Here is a 17,453-nt window from a genome sequence, read left to right as displayed (position 1 = left end):
AACTCTCATCTCCAGTGAATGGATAATTGCATCATTATTTGCCTTTAAATTTGAAAGATAATCTATTTGGATTACACAGATGGTAATTCCTGCCACAGAAATAGATGAGGTTGGTCTTTTAGATTTATCATCATAGCCACAGGAGACAATATTGAACAACTTAGGTTCAGTAAAGAGATTTGTTGAGTATATATTGTCATTCACAGACAAGGTTCTGGAGGACTAAAACATGTTTGCTAATTGCTCCTATTATGATTAATGTAGAATGGTTTTTTTGTTGCATAAATTTATCTACAAGAAATGACCTTCCTTAAGGGTAGAAAACACTAATTTCACCATTATTTGACACCAAAAACATTCTGAAATAGCAGTAAAATGAGGTACATTTGTGTACTCTTCTATATTGTTTTAATATGCCCTAAAAATTAGTTTCTAAGTAAGAAAATTATGCAATTCAATATTAATATATACTTAAACTACAAAAAAAATTGTTCTACATTTCATTTATCTTGAAATTCTTGAACAAATACAGTTTTTGTAACAATTATGATTTTATTAGTCATAATATCAATAATGACTTTAAAAATAAATATTATAAATATGTTAAAATACTTTGTTAATTCAAAAATTGTCGTATGTACTCCTTATCTTTTGTAAACAGTGTTGCAATTACTGTGGAAACTATTGCACAATTTATGTGCTTGACAATTATGTATTATCATTATTGATGAATTTCCTGACATTTATTTTTAACATAGATTAGAAAATCATAATTTATAACTCTTGTCTTTATAAGATAAATCAACTAGGAAAGTAATTTTAATTAAATAACTTGATAAGAATTAATTTGGCTATGACATAATTTTGACATGATAGAAAGTATATCTTGTACAGCCCTCTTCATAAAATTTAAATTTTAGTAGGTTACAATAAAATAGAACATTTTTTTGTTTTGCTTTATAAATTTTATTTATATAAAATATAAAACTTTTTATTATATCATAATACATAATGTTTTAACCCTGGGATTTTGGTTTTTAATTTTTTATTCATTTTTTAATTCAAATTAGTCATATGACAGCAGGATGCATTATAATTCATATTACATATAGAGAGCACAATTTTCCACATCTCTGGTAGTATACAAATATCGTCATACCATTCATGTCTTCATACATGTATGTAAGGTAATGATGTCCACTCAATCCATCATCTTCCCTACTCCCATGCCCCTCCCGTCCCCTCCTACCCCTTTACCCTGTCTAGAGTTCATCTAATCCTCCCATGCCCTATCCCAACCCCATTATTATTTCAGCTTCCTTATCTGAGAGAAAACATTCTGCATTTGATTTGGGGGGATAGGCTAACTTCACTGAGCATGATATTCTCCAACTCCAATCACTTACCTGCAAATGCCATGATTTTATTCTCCTTTAATAGTTATTAATATTCCCTTGTGTATATATGCCACATTTTCTTTATCCATTTATCTACTGAAGGACATCTCAGTTGGTTCCATAGTTTAGCTATTGTGAATTGTGCTGCTATAAACATTGATATATCTGTATCCTTGTATATTCTGTTTTTAAGTCATTTGGGTATAGGCTGAGAAGTGGGATAGCTAGGTCAAATGGTGGTTCCATTCCCAGTTTTCCAAGGAATCTCCATACTTCTTTCCATATTGGTTGCACCAATTTGCAGTCCCACCAGCAATGTATGAGTATACCTTTTCCCCCACATCCTCACCAATACTTATTATTGTTTGTAATCTTAATGCCTGCCAATTTGACTGGAGTGAGATGAAATCTTAGAGTAGTTTTGATTTCCCTTTCTCTAATTGCTGCAGATGGGAACATTTTTTCATATATTTTTTGACTGAATGTATATCATTTTCTGAGAAGTATCTGTTCAGGTCCTTGGTTCATTTATTGATTGGGTATTTGGGGGGTGTTTGGTGTTAAAAAGATTTTTGGGTTCTTTATATACCCTAGAATAGTGTTATATCTGATGTGTGAGGGGTAAAAATTTTTTCCCAAGATGTAGGCTTTCTATTCACTTCACAGATTGTTTCTTTTGATGAGAAAAAGCTTTGTAGTTTGAATACACCCCATTTATTGATTCTAGATTTATTTCTTGCACTATAGGAGTCTTATTAAGGAAGTCAGTGCCCAATCCAACATGAAGGAGATTTGGGCCTACTTTTCCTTCTATTACATGCCCTATTTCTGGTTAAATTCCTAGGTCTTTGATCCGCTTTGAGTTGAGTTTTGTGCATGGTGAGAAATAGGGGTTTAATTTCATTTTGTTGCATATGGATTTTCAGTTTTTCCAGCAACATTTGTTGAATAGGCTATCTTTTCTCCAATGTATATTTTTGGCATCTTTGTTTAATTTAAGATAACTGTAATTATGTGGGTGAATCTTTGTGTCCTCTAGTCTGTACCATTGGTCTACCAGTGTATTTTGGTGCCAATATCACGCTGTTTTTCTTACTATTGCTCTATAGTATAGTTCAACATCTGTTCTAGTATTGCCACCTAATTCACTGTTCTTGCTAAGGATTGCTTAGATATTCTGGGTTTATTAATTTTTTCCAGATAGATTTCATGACTGTCTTTTTACTTCCTATGAGGAATGTCATTCGGATTGTAATTGGAATTGCATTAATCCTGTAAAGTGCTTTAGATTCTATGATCATTTTGATAATATAAATTCTACCTATCCAAGAACAAGAGATAGATAGAACAAGGGATTCCATATTCTAAGGTCTTCTTTAATTTCTTTCTTTAGTGTTCTGTAGTTTTCATTATAGAGGTCTTTCACCTCTTTCATTTGGTTGATTCCCAAGTATTTTATTTATTAAATTTTTTCTGAGGCTAAATGGGGTAGTTTTTCTCATTTTCCTTTCAGAGGATTTGTCACTGATATACAGAAATGCCTTTGATTTATGGGTGTTGATTTTATATTTTGCTACTTTGCTGAATTCATTTACTATTTCTAGAAGTTTTCTGGTGGAATTTTTTTGGTCTTCTAGGTATAGAATCATATTGTCTGCCAATAGTGCCAATTTGCGTTCTTCTCTTCCTATTTGTATTTCTTTAATTTCTTTTGTCTGTCTAATTACTCTGGCCAGTGTCTCAAGAACTATGTTAAATAGAAATGGTGAAGGAGGGAATCCCTGTCTTGTTCCCATTTTTAGAGGGAATGCTTTCAATTTTTCTCCATTTAGAGGGATGAAGGCCTGGAGCTTAGCATAAATAGGTTTTAAGATGTTGAGATATGTTCCTGTTATCCCTAGTTTTTTTCTAGTGTTTCGAGAATGCATTTTCTGCATCAGTTGAGATGATCATATGATTCTTATTTTTAAGTCTATTGATGTGACTTATTTATTGATTTCTGTATTTTGAAACAACCTTCCATCCTTAGGATGAACACAAATTGATTGTGATGCACGATATTTTTGTATTCAATTTGCCAGAATTTTATTGAGAATTGTTGCATCTATTAGAGATATTGGTTCATTAGAGATATTTTTTCATTATAAATATTGGTCTAAAATTTTATTTCTTTGATGTGTCTTTGCCTGTTTTTGGAATCAGGATGATATTGGCCTCATAGAATGAGTTTGGAAGTGCTCCCTGTTTTTCTATTTCATGAAATAATTTGAAGAGTATTGGTATTAGCTCTTCATTAAAGATATTTCAGAATACTGTAGTAATAATGATAATAATAATGATAAATAATAATAATAATAATAGGTCAGTTTTAAAGAAAGATTCATCAGTCCAAAATTCAAAATTCTACATATGAAAATCTTACAAAGTTGAAGTATTTTTAATTTTATGTTCATTTTATTGCATTAACTATTATGCAAACTTTTATTGTGGACTTTAAAATACACAGTACATGTTTACACATATAAGTGTATGCATTTGTACAAACATCTTTGTTGACTATTTATAAAGCACAAGGGTATTAATTTTTTTTATTTGAAAGTATTCTATATTTTACATACAGTAGTATAAGAACTGTGAAGAGTGATTTATGAACATATATAGAAAAATATTTCACCAAATACAAATAACTATAAAATTATAAGAAAAATATAGTAAAATTATTTAAAATTATTTGAAATGCATACTATTTTAATTTTACCTTTTTATTTCTTTGTGTGTGTGATAAAAAATAAAGTTTGCTAAAATTCCTTAATAAATATAATAACAAGAAGGTCAGACACAGAAGAAAAAAGATGAGGGGAATATATATTAAATAATTTTTAAAAAATTGCAAAGCAAACTTATTATCAGTTACATTAGAAATCATTGATTAAATATTTAGACCAGAGGCAGAGATTATCATACTCTGTGAGTAGGTATGCTACAAATTTAAACCTACCCTTATCATAAAATCCATCAATCCCACTTCTGGATGTTTTACCATAGAAATGGGCACATAAGTTCAGAAAAAAGAATACCACATTAATGTTCATTGAGGTCTTGTTTATACAACACCTAAAATTTGGAAACAAATGCCTATCACACATTGCAAAAAATGAGCATTTTTTAAATATAAACATACATTAAAGACTATAGAGCAAACAAAAGAATCATGCATTAACAGAAATAACAACATGGATGGATTTCAAAATCCTATACTAAATGAAAAATACCAAAGTACACACTATGTGAATTATAATTGGATTTTTATGAAATAAGGTAATACTTATTTTAAAACAATGATCAATTTGAAAGGTATGGAATGGCAATTAAAGTCAAATTTGTAAACTTTAGACAACTTCAGTTTCTAATGTATTTTCACATCTTAATGTGATTTTTTTTGTTTGGATCTCTTTTTTACTATTTTTAAATTTTCGGTTATAATTTTATTAAAAATGTAAGGCACAATTAATGTTTAAGATAAAATCCTCATCATAGAGCTAAATGCCAACAAGAGATTTTATAGCTTGGTTTGTAAAATCAGATTATTTTTTGCAAGTCTTGAAAAAGAAGCAGTATATTTTGTTTTACATTAAATTATCATCAATATGAATATTTTCAAAAGTCTTGTCATTAATCTAAACATCAGACAAAATCTATTCACAACTGTGAATAAACATTGAAAAATTTGTGTAGGTGAGAGTTCTCAAAAAGCAGAATTTTTTCAATCTGATATAGAAATTGAATATGGCTCCATATATAATCTATACCAGAAGCATTTGTTAATCAACTTGGAAGAAGCAACATGTTAAAGGTCTGGATTTAAAAATGAAAAGTTAAGAGTTGCTATCTAACCTGTAATAATGAAACTAATGATGAATCTCTGGGTATAACCTTTCCTAAGAGGAGCCAGATAAGTTTCTGGTTAATAGCTGATTATATTGAAAAGCTTTCTGCATGGATAGACAACAATTTGTCCTCATTAGAATACTCATTTATTTTGTATATAGATTCATTTTTCATGGTTTGCTGTGCTTCTGCAATCACATGGAGAATCACTGTTATTATCATTGTTTTGTGGGTCAAAGTTAAATATCTAAGTTGCTTTATGATCATTATCTTCTTGTAAATCTTCCCTATTAATAAACTAGGTTTACAGTTCAGGTACATAGAGCTTTGTACAAAAATTTAAGAATTTGCTCTGCTATTCCACAAGGCAGTGATTCTTATCTCTAAGTTATTGTTCCAAATTCTTGTATTTAATCTTTATTTTAACAGTAATGAGCTGACCCAAACTGACAAGAATATGCCAATTATCTAAGTAGAATCATAAGGAGACTAGTACTCACTTCTTTGTGATGAGACATCTGTGTCAATGAAATAGCAAATCAAAGCATCTTTATTTGCTGGGACAAAATATTGCAAATTAGGCAATAATATGCGGTTAACATAATTTTCAAAATCAAATATCTACAGAATATAAACTGAGTAGAAAACTCTTTGTTCCTTATTTTTTATGCAAATATGTCTATGTATTGTTTTAGGTATATATTGCTATATAATTTTCATAAGAAACCTTCAAAACTTATTTGCTTAAAACAACAATTACTTTTCTGGACTCTGTCTAGGCTTGCTGAGACATAACCTAGAAGGTTATTAGTACTTGAAGCCTGTCAAGTAATTCCAGTCAGAAATTGACAAGGGCTTGAAACATCCAAAAGACTTCACTCACAAGGCTTAAAATTTATCAGGATTTATAGGGGTCTCCTTGCTCATAAGAAATCTTGAGTTTTTATTCAAGTTCAATAGATAAAAAGTCAAAGTTGATGCTTCTCTTTCTAAACTAAAAATTCCAAAGTATCCTTTTCATGATACAACATAATTCTGTTATTCTGTACACACACACACACACACACACACACACATATATATATATATATATAATGTGTATATAATATGTATTTATGTCAATACACACATTTATTTTTTCATGTTTTTAAATTACTTATTTTTTATTGCAATTTGTTATATATGGCAGTAGAATGCATTACAATTCATATTACACATATGCATCATAATTTTTCGTATCTCTGGTTGTATACAAAGTATACTCACACCATTTGTGTCTTCATATATGTACTTAGGGTACATTAGGTACCTCTCATTCCATCATCTTTTCTACCCCCATCACCCTACCTTCCCCTCCCACCCCTTCCCCCTTTCTAGGATTCATCTAATCCTCCCATGTTCCTCCTTCCAACCCCACTATGAATCTGCCTCCTTATTTCAGAGAAAACATTTGGCATTTGAGTTTGGGGGATTGGCTAACTTCACTTAGCATTATATCTTCCAACTCCATCCATTTACCTGAAAATGCCATGATTTTATTCTCTTTTATTGCCGAGTTATATTCCATTGTCCATACACGCATTTCTTTATCAGTTTGTTTGTTAATGGACATTTAGATGTGCTACATATTCTGGCTATTTTGAATATTGCTTCAATAAACATGAAAATGCATGTGTTGTTTTGACAATGTTTTCATTTCATTTGAGCATGTACCCCTTAGTGGCTTAAACAGCATGAAATCCTGTCATTTGAAAAAAAAAAAAAGGATGCACTTGGAAAACATCATGTTAACTGAAATAAGTCAAACAGAAAAGAAAAAAAAAACCAATTTCACTCATATATGCAGTCAAAAAATGTTGAATTCATAGAAGTTGGAAGTAGAGTGGTGATTGTGAAAGACTAAGGAGAAAAATGGGTATAGATAAGAGAAAGAAGATAGTCGGGAAGTATTACAGTTTTACAGGGTAAAAAAAATCCCATTATTCTATGGTACATTGGAATGAATATAATTTATAAAAATACTTTATATATCTAAAAATAGTTAGAAGAGACTAATGTGCAATGCGTTCACTATAAAGAAATGATGAGATTTAAGATGACGGATATGCCATGACACTGAGTCATTAACTACCCAATGTGTACATGAATCAAAACTTCTCATTATATTCCATAAATATGTACAAATACTTTTAAAAATATAAGCACAAGACTCCTATTATTTATTTTATTTTTTTGGTGGTGCTCGGGATTGAACCTTATGCGTTCAAGACAAGCACTCTACCAACTGAGCTATATCCCCAATAGGTACAAATATTATATGTCAATCCAGAAATAAAATAAATTCCATGCTGAGAGTGGTGTCAAATGCCTGTAATCCCAGTAGATTAGGAGGCTAACAGAAGAGAATCTTGAGTTAAAAACCAGCATCAGCCACTTAGTGAGGCCCTAAGCAATTTAAGGATACCCTGTCTCTAAATCAAATATTTTAAAAAGGGTTTGGATGTGGCTCAGTGATTAAGCATGTCTGGGTTCAATACCCCAATAAATTAATACTTAAATAAATAATAAAAGAAACTCCAGAACATCAATTTGAAAGCATTATTCAAAGCCAGAAGGAGAGAATGAGAAGTAGTTAGCCTATAGGAAGAAGACGAAATTGTGTTTGTTATCATTGTTTCTTTCATTATTTTTAGCAACTAGGGGTCAATTTGAAGAAACTATCTGCCCAGTACCTTGTTAATATTAGAAAAAATAGATTCCAAACAAGATATTTAGAGGATGAAGTTGCTCCCTAGGTCTTCAGAGATGTGATTAGATAATTTTGGGTGTACACAACTAAGTATATCTTGCTACAGTTTCAGAAAGTCAAAATAATAAATTTTTATATGAACTTTAAGCCAAAAGATATTATTGGCCCATTTGAATCCATCCATCTCTTTTCCTGGGCTCAGGGTTTCATGGACCACAAGCTAGGAAAGAAATTTTTTAGTCCCCCCTTACACTTTTGCATTGCATGTCTCCAAATATTCCATGTGAGCAGAAGTGGTGGGTTCAATATCTACCTATGTTACTTAAAAGCTATTTGAACAACCTGTACATTCCCTTTTTCCCTTTGGTTGTATTAACTGAACTGATTTGCCTGAACTCTCTTTATTCATTCTTGTTTTATTACTTTGGTGGTTAAGATTATTTTAATGACAGAAAGTAGGTGGAGCAATAAGAAAGAAGAATTCAGGGTCCATGAATCCTGTGAATGAAGCGGGATTCCAAGTTAGAAAAGCATAATTTTTAACTAACAGACAACTTTTTTTCTCTGCTTAAATCAATACAATTTTTTGATACTAGATTGTTTAGTCTTTCCCAATCAAAAACAAATTCTGTTATGATATTGATTTTATGTGTATTAATAGGGTCAATCTCACCTTAAACCAAGGTGAATTTACGAGAATTATGGTCTTTGAACACAATGGAAATTATTGAAGATTAAAAAGGCATATATGAAAAAAAATGGAATAAATTTGAATAATTTTGTACTTTTTTAAAGGTACTTGTGATTAAACGCAGAGGCACCTTACCCCTGAGCTGTATTCCCTAGTTATTTTTAAGTTTTATTTTGAGAGAGGGTTTTGAAAAGTTGCTGAGGTTCTCATTAAGTTGCTAAGACTGGCCTCAAACTTGCAATCCTTTTGCTTCATTTGCTGCAATTATAGGTGTTCACCATTGTGCCAGGCTCTTTCATACTTTCAAAATATATTCAATTTAGAAAGATTTATTTCTTCAGTTTCTCTGTTAGAAATTGATATATTTGATATATATTAATTAATTAAAATCTAATGATAGAAGAAATAAGAATTTGCTGGTGTTTAAGCATTTATTAGGTGTCAACCTAAAATAACAAATGGATAACGATTTTTAAGAAAGCATAGACAAATAGTGAACAATGACAGAAATGAACCTGTAAATCATTAAGCATGGAAAATTTTTCAGAGGGCTCTTTTTAATCTAGCTCATTCAATTATGTTGCTAAAAATCAAGAAAAAGAATATGTTTATCTAACAAATACATTCCTCTAAAAGACCAAAATTATGTCATAATTTAATATGACTTTGTTTCACTTTAAAACATTTGGTTACATGGCCTTTCCTATGTTTTACATATGTACATTGTAAAATGTCAATAAAGAGAGATGTAAATCTATTTATATATTCATTCATTCCATTCTGTCCAGTCATCATTCAGCTAGCTAGCTAACAAGCTAAGAGCACACAAACATAAACATATAAATATGAATTTTCATCACACTAATTAAAATGCATGATGTTCCTCTGTAATGTTTGATTCTTCTGTATCTTTGTTTCTCTATTGTAGTTTTCAGAATTTTCGCTACAATATCTTCAAGGGCTTTAATTTGCCTAGTGTTTTAATCTGACAATTCATACTTTAGCACTTTTTTCCCACCTATTTCTGCTCTTCTCTCCTCATTATATACTTAGAACTATGCAAACTTTTATTATTTTTATTTCTAAACCTGATTAATTTTAGTTAAACCCAAGCTTAAATTCTCTTGTATTTTCATCTTTGTTGTATAAATGTTGTTTCTGTGGTAACTGTAAAATGTTCATAAGTCTTAATTCTCTAACACATTTTCACCTATGGGTAGCCTGTCCTTTTTTTTGGTAAGTGCAACTTTTTATATCTAGAATTTTTAATTAGTTATTAATAAAGATTTATAGACTTATTTTTAAAACACTTGTTTTATGATTGTGGTTTTGGTCTATTTGTGGTGTGAGACTGTCATGACCCCTTGCCCGCAAGGAAGACGCAACTCAGGAATCTTCTTTCAGCAGTTTATTCAGGCCCTTGATATTTCTTCTTCTACCCCTCGGATGCCCCTCCCAGCCTTAATAAAGCAACTCAAGCCGCAATGCAAAGCTGCCACGTGGAGCTTTCTCATAGGGTGGTGAAAAATCATGTGCCAACTCTCCCAAATAAGGAGTTGTTTGTCACAGACCACAGCGGAGCCAGCGCCATCTTGTAATGGCGACCATAGTCTGCAGAAACGGCAGAAGCGGCTCACCACATGAGACATAATGCCACAGACCAGGTAATTTACAAAGAATAGAAAATTACTTCTCATAATTTTAGAGGTTGGGAAATCCAAGATCAAGAGGCTACTCTCTGCTTCCAAGATGGCACCTTGTTTTGCATCCTGTGGAAGAGATTAACTCTATGTACTAATGTGTCAAGAGACAGGATGGTAAATTAGTCCCTGAAAATTTTTAATAAAGCACTAGTCCACATATGAGGTTGGAACCTCTTAAAAGCCTCACCTCTTAATACTGTTGCATTGAATATTTAGTTTCAACATCAATTTAGGTGGGACACAAATATTGTAATCCACTATTTTTTTGTAGATCATACAATTATTCGTGTTACAGTCTTTTTATTTTGCTTTATCTCTACATACTCTAGTATTTGTTTCTTGGTTTACTGAGTATTTCATATTTGTCCAATATTTTGACTTTATTTTAATGCTTTGTAAAACTTGATTTTAAAATCATCTTACACAGAAAATACATTTTTCTTGACCTTGCAAAATTCCATGCATCTCGTTTTGACTAGAGCTTCCTAAGCAAGCACTCTACTTATTGTTCTTCCAAGTATGATTCCTATTATGTGTAGGTTACTTGGTATTGATCCATACTTCCAGACCCTAGACAGGCTGGGGTCTGGTTGAGAAGGATTGCTGTGCCCAGTGCTCATTTCACATTTGTAGTCTTTTCAATCTTGGACATACTCAGGCTGTAAGACTCCAATCATGGGATCTGGGCCTTTTAATCCAGCTGTGTTTCTCTACTTTCCTACATATGGCCTAACTTCAGTTTCTGCTGTACAATGTGCAGGTGGTCTGCTTCTTCCTTCCCCTTCCTGCCCACTCCTCTTCTTATTTATTTATTTGTTTATTTATTTATTTGTTTTGATCAGTGCTACTTTTTCTGTGTCTACATGTATTTTAACATGTTTTCAAGTCAATTAATTTTCAAAATGTTTTCAATATTTTGTTTTGTACAGTACATCAATTCTTCACATTTCAGTCCTGTAACACTTGAATTGTTTTTGTTAACTATCATAAATAAATTTCCTGACACCCTTTGAAGAATTTCAGTTGTCTGGAGCATAGATTTTCACCAAGAAAAATCTAGAATGTGTCAGTTGTAACATCAGGTTTTATTTTCAAAAGTGTTACCAATTTTCAGTGTTCCAAAAGGGAATATTATAAATATAAGTCATATGTTTACAAAAATAATACAGCCTTTCTGCTTGCTACAATTGCAGACCCCTTCCACTATCCCAATAATAATTGAATCCTGTGTGTACTGCTCCTGGCTATAGTGTAATTATTTATCACCAGGAGTTATGATATGTACTATAAGGGTATAAATAAAATACTATGAATCACTTGCCACCAAATATATATTACTTTCATTTGATATTGCAATAATTGGTTCAAGTTCTCAATTTTAAACCTTAAAAGTTATTAATAAAGCCTATGGTGCCTGGACATTTTTGCCTCATTATAAATTATTACAGCATTGACAAGAGGCTGCTACAATAAGGAGATATTAGCTTAGAGCAGCATCTTAGGAAAATGTTCCCAGTAATGTGAGAAAATAATTTCTTCCACTTACACAGAATATGCTTAATGGAGGAAACATGAAAATATGATTTTGAGTGAAAAATCAAAATTTTATGTTGTAAAAATATCTACTTAAATCTTATTTGTTGGATAAAAAAAGCCCTGAGGTTATGCTATATTTTTGAAAGCTATTTATATCCCTGTCTGTTCATCTTAGCAATATAGCTAAATGATTTATCACAGCTGTGTCAGCATTTATCTCAACAAGGTTTTCTAACAGAGTATGGAAAGGCATGCAAGCCAGAGGGAGATTTTATGACTTTAGTCAGTGTACATGTGTTTGGTAGTATAAATGATTAATATATTCAAGTTGTATATCCACAACACTTCTCTACACTGACAAAAAACAAATATAAAACTATTAAAATTAATTTGTACAGATTATAGGTGTGGTTGTGTGGACAAAGACACACACATACTAACACAGAGACACACACATGCACATACCTCAGTTATTCTTGGGGAATTTCCATATTTTTTAAGATAATAACTTGCTATGTCCTTCAGTTTTATGAACCATAATATTTAAATATCCAGTATGGTCAGAAGTATGACACATGATGCTTTTTTCTATGGATTGTGTAGATTTTTATGTTTGAAATCATTTTTCTATAAATAATTTAGTGCATGGAAAAGGAAGATCTGTTGTGTGTAAGGTCAGATTCATTGTAGGAAACTCAATGGAGTCATCTAGCTCTTATTTTGAGGTTCCAAGCTTTGGTACCCAGTTTTATAAAAATCCACAGGAAAGTCTCAATCTAATTTTCATTGACCTGTCACCAATCTTGTGATAATGTCTACATATACAATTTGATTCCCAAAATCTCAGAACAAAAAAATATGTCTTTAACGTATCTTTAGCCATCTACCACTTAATTCTAAGTCAAAGAGAAATTGTTCTAATATATGTACTCCATTGAGTTTTCCCCATATTTCTAGAGATAGGCTATATATCTATATCTCTTTGAAAATATGATAGTTTCTTTAAAACATACCTTAGAAACTTTTTCTTCCACCATGTTCTCTAAAAATTCACTAGTTATCCAGGTGCAAATCATGGTAAATATTTAGCCAGGGACTCCAAAATTCTAGCATTTAGATTATTGAGTAGTTGACAATAAGACTCCATAATAATATTAATAAATATACAGATAAATTCCTGATATGGTCATAGAGATTCATATTCTGCACAGGTGACATACTGCCAGAAATTCATGTTTTTAGCCACAGATATTTGCAGACATCACCACAGTCAAAGTTAGTAGATTTTCATCAGCACTTTCTTCAAGATGCTATTCAATAAGGACATAAGTAAAAGAAGCACATACATTACTTAATAGCTATGTACCTATTGTATAAAGTTCAAATAGATAAAAATAAATCATTACTATTTGCCAAAGACATAATTAGGCTTATAAGGAATCAAAAAGATACAACAGATAAGTTACTTAAAACAGTAATTAAAACTGGCAAAGTTAGCTGAACATAAAGTTAATGTACATAAACTTACATAGCAATTTTTAAAAAGCAAAATTAAATTTAAACAAAGCAAATGCATAGTAATATAAAATCAAATGTGGAGTTATAAAAAGAGATATAGCATCAACAAAAAATTACCATAAATTAAGAAAATCTATTTAAATAAATGGATTTACCCTGTAGACTGACTGAAAAACTTTGCTTTTAATTTATTTCTAAGTCAATCTTCATAATTTGTTCAAGTAAATTATACTTTATATAATTAAATCTTACAAAATTATTTATAAAAGTAAATTGTAGTGGTATTTCAACAGATAATGTTATGTGGAAATTCAAAATACCACAGCCAATCCTACTGAAATAAGAAGAAAAGAAACTGTAAGTTTCCTGCTGTTATAAAAACATAGTAATTAAGATACTGTGATATACATAAAGAATGAACAAGTAGTGCTAGTATACAAATTGCCCGTGCCTACCTGGAAACTTGATTTTGACAAAGGGTACTTAAGATCAATAGTAAAAGAATGACCTTCCATAATATAAAATAACTCCAAAATAATAAAAACAAAAAACAATCTAATAGAAAATTGTGCATGAGTCCAATTTTATAAAGTCTACAGTCAACCTTAAAATAAATCTCAAATCCATTTTATATTAAATGAATGCAAATAAGAAGATTGAGATATCACTATAATACCAAATATGGGTTGGGATGAAAAGTAATAGGTCTTCTCATTAATTTTTTTTAGTAATTCATTTGATAACTTCACTGGAAATCAGTGTAATCGTAAAATATGCACAAGAATGCTGAGAGAATTATTATTCATAGTAACCAAAAAAAAATAAAGGTAATACATAAATGTTTTGAGTTATTCAGTCATTAAATGGAATATCCTGCATCATTGAAAATTAACAAGCTATTCATATATAAAATTCATAATGAGTTATTCTCATAATTAAATAATTCCTTTATATTTTCTGTTCATAAAATTCAGACACTATTGGCATTACTGAAACTTATCTATGAACTTGAAAGTCTTGATAGTGATTACTTTGGAATGGGTGGAATGGGAAATGCTCCTGATTTTCAAGGAACATAAAGAAAGCTTACATAGGCTTTCAATATTGTTCTATATTTTGTACTGTAGACTGTAGAAATGGATGTGTTTCACATTAAACCTTTTTGAATTCCCTACTCTCCAAGAAAGAGATTATTTTATAATCACAGAAAGAAGTAACAATCAGGTTCCTTTTTTAATCTAATTAAATTTATTGGTGTCAACCTCATTCAGTTTAATCAATTGGACCTTTGAACCAATAACACTTCTAAACCTTTTCCGGGTTAGCGGATACATTTGCAACTGAGCCAGTCAATGTAAACCTCAGTGCATTGAATGCACCACCAGCTAATCAACAGTCTCACTTGAATAACCACACTTAAACAGCTGACTTTAACCAATACTTCTCTGTAAAACACTACCAAACCTTGAATCCCTTGAACTTCTCTAAACCTTGTATTTTATTAGATCTCTGTTTTGTACAGAGAAACTGAGCTACAAAAAACATAGCTCTCTCCTATTTTGTATGTAATGCATTCTGTTTTGTTTTCTGAATTCCATTGCTTCATTCTCTCTCACCTTTTATATAGGATTGATAATTTATTAACTAAGTGTATTTAAAATTTTTGCACTGTTAGATTTATTTAGTTCAGAGAGTGTTTGTAAGTCTAACAATGTCCCTTAAAATTCAGAAAACTTTGCAAGAACAGTCAAAGGATATCAGTGTAAAAAGCAACTAGGTTCAGTCCAAAAGCACCAGTAGGCTTTTGGCAACAAAGGATAAAGTTGCACGTAACATTGGCTTCCTATATTTTGCTAATACAATTTCTGTTAACTAAAGCCAATTTATCATTATTTGTTGTTAACAGCTGATGTTGGTAACAAAAGTATAATAAAAAACAGCAGTGTTAAAATATGACGATAAAGTTCCTTTTCTTATATGTTCATTCTCATTGTTTTCAAGGTTTGGGCTGTTTTATCTGCTGTGAAAAGCAGTTATTAACTATCCCACTTACAACTCTAATAAGTCATTATAAAGTATTCTGTGCAATTTCTGCATGGATGTGTTCACAGTCTTTCAGATACCTAGACTGGAAGACCAAAATGCAGAGATTTTTATTTTTTCATCCAACAGGAGGCCTTAACTTTATTAATAATAGAAACAGTACAAAGTCAAACCAAGCTACAATTCACAGCTGCAATTTAGTTGACAAGTTTACTAAAGTCACTATCCAGAAATCTAAGCAATCCTCTTTTCATTACAAAAAAAGGGTTCATAAAAGAGTCAAGCCTTAGACATCAATCAATCAATCAGTCAATGCCTGATTTTAGAAGGTTACACTGTTGATTCTACTACAGCATTACAAGATGATTGATGTTGTTCTTTAAGGATCAGACTGACTTTGCTCTCTACACATTTGCCTCTGAAACCACCAATTCTGTGTCCTTAACTTCCACTGCTGTTTTTTATTATAACTTTTATTACCAACATCAGCTGATAACAACAAATAGTGATAAACTGGCTTTAGCAAACAGAAAATGTATGAGCAGAATATATGAAGTCAATGTTATATGCAACTTATACTTTTTTGCCAAAAGCCTCCTGGTGTTTTTGGACTGAACCTAGTTGCTTTTTACACTGATTTCCTTTGACTGTTTTTATAAAGTTTTCTGAATTTTAAGGGACATTGTTAGACTTACAAATGCTCACTGAACTATATATATATACCCAGTTAAGATTTCATCGACCTCTCCCTCTTCATTCTCCTCTTGTACAGCTGGAGTAGGAGTGTCTTTCTGAATGTAGGAGAGAGCTTCACCTTGAACTTTGAATTTCTTCGCAGCTGCTAACTGTGCTTGCTGAGATAAATTCTCCATCTTTGCCTCCAGCAAAAGGATTTAGGTATCTGAAGCTGGGCTCTTGTAGATACCTGTCTTTGTAATAACAAAGAAGATGTTCTTAGATTTCTGGATAGTGACTCTAGTAACCTTGGTAACCTGCTGGAGACTCAGTTTGGACAAAGCCTTCTTGACTTCTTTTCACTCTAAAAAAAAGGGACTCTTGCTTCACTCTCCCCCTCCATTTCAGTTGCTGCTGCCAGTTGGTCTTCTGGCATGGCTTCCTGTGTTAAACTTGTTTCTCATGACTGTCACATTCTGTTCCAAACCTTGTCTCAGCCTGAGGCTGTGGCAATTCCTGCTCTGCAGCAAGAATGATTTCCATGGAATCACTGGACATTTTTGTGGGGAGCATAGAATAAGATGATGGCAGAAAGTCACAATGTAGACTTGAAAGTCCTGTTCCTCTTCCCTCACCAATAACATCCGGTTATGTAAGTATAAATCTCTTAAGTCTGTTCTTTAACTTTTAGTCACATTGCCACCACCAGTACTGGAACCTTCTTTTCACACCCAAAGTATAGCCACAGTCTTCCTGCCCAATGTTGTTCATCTTTTCTTCCAAATGTAATCATTCTATCAAAAAAGACAATTGCTTCTGTTGTAATCAGTGTTTTATTAAAACTGACATATCACTATTCTGCTTAAAAGAAATATTTTGATGCTTTATATAAAGAAAAACATGTTTAGAGGTGTATTAAGTTTCTCCATAATGGTACTATTTTCTCTGTCATCTTATTTATCTCAGTCTGGATAATATTAACAAAAAAAACCCACAGTTTTAATTATTCATATTTCTTTTTAATAACTGAGGTCCTTGCCTTACTATTGGATATTTGCATTTTTATTAAATTCAGGAATGGTATCTCAAATGATATTGGAATAAATTCAGTTCTTGACCTTTATGCTTTAAAATCCTGTTTCTCGTGATGCAATATGTGTATTGCAAGAAATTCAAAAGTAGATTTCAAAGTTACCTGGTGAATCAAATTAAAGTGTCTAACCTCTGAAAATAGAGCTGTTGCATAGTTTGAG

The 17,453-nt window shown here is 31.3% G+C and overlaps 1 pseudogene; it reads right to left on the bottom strand.

Annotated features, from left to right (window-relative positions):
- Positions 1-15,872: 15,872 nt before the first annotated feature.
- LOC107142583 lies at positions 15,873-16,758 on the bottom strand (annotated as a pseudogene).
- Positions 16,759-17,453: the final 695 nt, after the last annotated feature.

This window comes from Marmota marmota, unplaced genomic scaffold (assembly GCF_001458135.2).
Source record: "Marmota marmota marmota unplaced genomic scaffold, marMar, whole genome shotgun sequence".
In the NCBI taxonomy this organism is placed as follows: domain Eukaryota; kingdom Metazoa; phylum Chordata; class Mammalia; order Rodentia; family Sciuridae; genus Marmota; species Marmota marmota.
Note: the sequence above shows the minus strand (reverse complement) of the source record. Positions and strands in the feature narration are given on the sequence as shown.